Here is a 4,362-nt window from a genome sequence, read left to right as displayed (position 1 = left end):
GCAACAAATCCTGAAGCTGTGGTTTGAGTTTTGAAACTAATCACAAAAATTTTCTAAATTGATCCATTTACAGCTCAGACAGTAATTTGTGAGTCCATGGGCACATCAGAAAGTTTCCTGTGCTCAAAGTGACAGGGTCTCTGGGGACCAAGTGTGTTAATCCAGGGTGTTGGACAGCCCTGGATTAACAGACAGGCAATCACCCACAGCCTGGCAGAGGGTCCCATCAATGTTGCCAGCTTCAGACTCAGTAAGTACCTCCTGTCTATGCTTCTTTGTGAAGCAAGAGACAGAGATTTTTCTTTAGAAAAATTTCCTTTCCTGGGGCTGGAGAGAGACAGCAGTGGGTTGGGAGTTTGTCTTGCATGCAGCTGAGCCAGGTTCCAACATTCCTGACATTCCACAAGGTCCCTTGATCACTGCTAGGAGTATTTCCTGAATGTAGAGCCAGGAGTATTCCAAACATCTCCAGGTGTGGCCCAATAAGAAAAGGAGAACAAGGGCTGGAGCAATAGCACAACTGGTAGGGCGTTTGCCTTGCACGCAGCCAACCCGGGTTTGGTTCCCAGCATCCCATATGGTCCCCTGAGCACCTCCAGGGCTAATTCCTGAGTGCAGAGCCAGGAGTACCCAAAAAGCCAAAAAAAAAAGAATATATTTTTCCTGATCCTGTTTTTTTTTTTTGAGATGCAGACAGAAGTCTAGAGAAGTCAGTTTGCTCCTGTCTTCTTCTTCTTCTTCTTTTGTTTTTTTTTTTTTTTTTGCTTTTTGGGTCACACCCAGCGATGCTCAGGGGTTACTCCTGGCTCAGGCAATCAGGAATTGCTCCTGGCGGTGCTCGGGGGACCATATGGTATGCTGGGAATCGAACCTGTGTTGGCCATGTTGGCTGCGTGCAAGGCAAACGCCCTACCCGCTGTGCTATCGCTCCAGCCCTCTGGGTTTGTTTTTTTGTTTTGTTTGTTTGTTTGTTTTTGCTTTTTAGGTCATACCCAGTGATGCACAGGGGTTCCTCCTGGTTCATGCACTCAGGAATTACTCCTGGCGGTGCTGGGGGTAGGGGACCACATGGGATGCTGGGTAGGGCCACGTACAAGGCAAATGCCCTACCCACTGTGCTATTGCTCCAGCCCCACCCTCATGTCTTTCTAAGCAAGTTTCATTCAAGAAGAACCACTTTGCTTTTTAAAAAATAGAAGGGGGAGAAGTGGGGGAAGGACCAGAGAGATAGTACAGTAGGCAGGGTACTTGCCTTTCTTTCTTTCTTTCTTTCTTTCTTTCTTTCTTTCTTTCTTCTTCTTCTTCTTCATCTTCTTCTTCTTCTTCTTCTTCTTCTTCTTCTTCTTCTTCTTCTTCTTCTTCTTCTTCTTCCTCTTTTTGCTTTTTGGGGTCACACCCGGCGATGCACAGGGTTACTCCTGGCTCTGCACTCAGGATTACCCCTGGTGGTGCTCAGGTGACCATATGAGATGGTGGGAATCGAACCCAGGTCGGTCGTGTGCAAGGCAAACACCCTACTGGCTGTGCTCTTGCTCCAGCCCCAACCCCAATTTTTTTTAACGTTTTCAACAATCTTTATTACAAAATCCTGGCCAGCAAACAGGGAACCCAGAAGCCTCTCTGGGATGGAGGCTGGAACACAGAATCAAGATTCTCTTCAAGGACTGAAAACACAGCTAAGTACATCCGCCTAGGTTTAACAAAAGCAAAATTCTCCAGGGAAAAAAAGGAACCCCAGGCGCTGGAGCAGTAGCAGAGCGGGTAGGGTGTTTGCTTTGCACGCGGCTGACCTGGGTTAGATTCCCAGCATCCCATATGGTCCCTTGAGCACCGCCAGGGGTAATTCCTGAGCAGAGCCAGGAGTAACCCCTGTGCATTGCCGGGTATGACCCAAAAAGCAACAAAACAAAACAAAACAAAACAAAAAAACATAAAAAAAAAACCCAAACTCCCAAACCCACCACCAAAATCCCAAAGTGACTTTGGTCAATAAACCCAAACCAAACCAAACCAAAAAATAGTGGCAGTTCACGCTGCCTTAAAAATCCTGACCCCGAAGGAGCAAGCCCCTCTCCCAGCTGGCACCTGCCGCCAGGCCTCAGCCTCACTGTAGGGTGGACTTCAGGCTCCCTCAACACGGGGCCAGGCCTAGATGCCCGGCTTCTAGCGGCAACTCTGCCCTCTGCCATCGGGCGACAAGCAGAGACGATGCCATCTCGTCTCCGGCCCTGGTGCAGAGTGGTGGCAAGAAAATCTCATAGTCTTTCTCTGCTCTGTGAAATAGTGCAAGGCCTGTGTATCCTGGCTCAAGGTTGCTTTCCAGAAACTTCTTCCCATCAGCCAAGGGCTTAAGCACGACTGGAGAAACCATTTTTTCCCCCTTTTCAGCAGGTAGGGCGTTTGCCTTGCACACAGCCAACATGGCCAACTCGAGTTCAATTCCTCCGCCTCTCTTGAAGAGCCTGGAAAGCTACCGAGAGTATCTCGCCCGCTTGGCAAAGCCTGGCAAGCTACCCGTGATTATTCTATATGCCAAAAACAGTAACAACCAGTTTCACAATTTGTTGTGAGACGTTACTGTTACCTGCTCTAGCAAATCAATGAACAATGAGGACAGCTTTCCTTCAACCCATCTTCCTAAGAGACAGACACTTGAACAGTAGCTTTGATAAAACCCCCACGGCAATGCCCCCGCAGCTCCGGATCCCTGCCAGACTTCCATAGCAGCTCGTTGGTTGGCTTTCGAGAAATGTCTGCACTCCAAGAAACCCCGGTACACTGACAGTGGGGAGGGGTGAGTCGTCTGCACGTGGTGCCGCTTCCTATCGATAGCACTGCCCTTCTTCAGGGCATAGGAGCCCCAGAGCAAGATGAGGCCTTTGGAGGTCTGATTCAGGCAGGACACAGTGGCATTGGTGAACTGCTCCAAACCGGTGCTCCTTGTGGGAATTGGCCTGATGGGCGCCGCGTGGAGGAGAACACCTTGTTGAGCCCACCCAGATAAATCTCCATGACCAGAATGAACAAAACCATCTCTATATCTGTAGACTGTCACTGCCCTCCCGTTGTTCATCGATTTGCTCGTGTTACTGAGTTTGGAACGTCTCCATTGTGACAATTGTTACTGTGTTTGGCATATTGCATTGAATACGGCACGGGTAGCTTGCCAAGGTGGTAGCTAGCCAGGCTTTGCCCTGCGGCGAGATACTCTCGGTAGCTTGCCAGGCTCTCCGAGAGGGGCTGAGGACTCGAACCCGGCTCAGCCGGGCTGGCTGCGCACAAGGCAAACGCCCTACCACTGTGCTATCGCTCCAGCCCAATCTTAGGGCTGTATACAGCTCCTTATAAATGTTTTCCAGGCTGGGCCGAGGAGGAACAGGCCTTTGAATGCTGAAGCACAGTCCACGCACCTGATTGGGCCGGTGATGAGGATCCTGTCCCAGGATGACAACTTTCACATCTCTAACGTCACACATCTGGGTCCAGGTGAAGACTTGGTGGGGGAGGGGGGTTACCCATATTGTGTGATGTTTTCTTTCTTCGACCACAAATCCCACGAGCTCTGTGTCTCGGTTCTTTGCTGCCGCCAGGGCCACGTCGAGGCCACGGCCCCTGGGGGTTGGGGAGAAGAAGGAGTCGAGGGTCTTCTGGCCCATCATCACTGCGCCCAGCAACCCGCCCCGCCATGCGCCCGCAGCCCAGCCGAGGGATTCCCCAACCCAAATTTTCTATTAGTGAAAATTTCTTAGAGAAACGGGCCTGGGAAGGGTCGGAAACTCCCCACAGCGCCATCTCGCGGCGCTTCGGCGGAAATGCCGCAGCCTGACTTTCCCACACTCAAGAACTCTAGGGAACTGGAGTGATAGCACAGTGGTTAGGGCATTTGCCTTGCACGCTGCCGACCTGGGTTCGATTCCTCCGTCCCTCTCAGAGAGCCCAGCAAGCTACTGAGAGTATCCGGCCCACGCTATAGAGCCTGGCAAGCGTATTTGATATGCTCAAGACAGTAACAACAAGTCTCACTATGGAGACATAACTGATGCCCAAATCGATGAACAAAGGGAAGACAGTGTTACAATGCATATTTTGGTATTTTGTTAAGTAAAGTGGCTGGAGGGATAGCACAGCGGTAGGGCGTTTGCCTTGCACTCCGCTGGCCCGGCCGAGCTGGGTTCGATTCCTCCACCCCTCTCGGAGAGCCCGACAAGCTACCGAGAGTATCTCGCCAGCACAGCAAAGCCTGGCAAGCTATCAGTGATGTATTCAATATGCCAAACACAGTAACAAGAAGTCTCATGATGGAGACGTTACTGGGCCGCTGGAACAAATCTATGAATAATGGGAGGACAGTGCTATACAGTG

General features: G+C 50.7%; 1 pseudogene; it reads right to left on the bottom strand.

The window, feature by feature from the left end:
* Nucleotides 1-2,637: 2,637 nt before the first annotated feature.
* On the bottom strand, nt 2,638-3,659 carry LOC130022211 (uracil-DNA glycosylase-like; annotated as a pseudogene).
* Nucleotides 3,660-4,362: the final 703 nt, after the last annotated feature.

The sequence above is a fragment of the Sorex fumeus genome, unplaced genomic scaffold (assembly GCF_029834395.1).
Source record: "Sorex fumeus unplaced genomic scaffold, SorFum_2.1 ptg000019l, whole genome shotgun sequence".
Taxonomy (NCBI): Eukaryota; Metazoa; Chordata; class Mammalia; order Eulipotyphla; family Soricidae; genus Sorex; species Sorex fumeus.
Note: the sequence above shows the minus strand (reverse complement) of the source record. Positions and strands in the feature narration are given on the sequence as shown.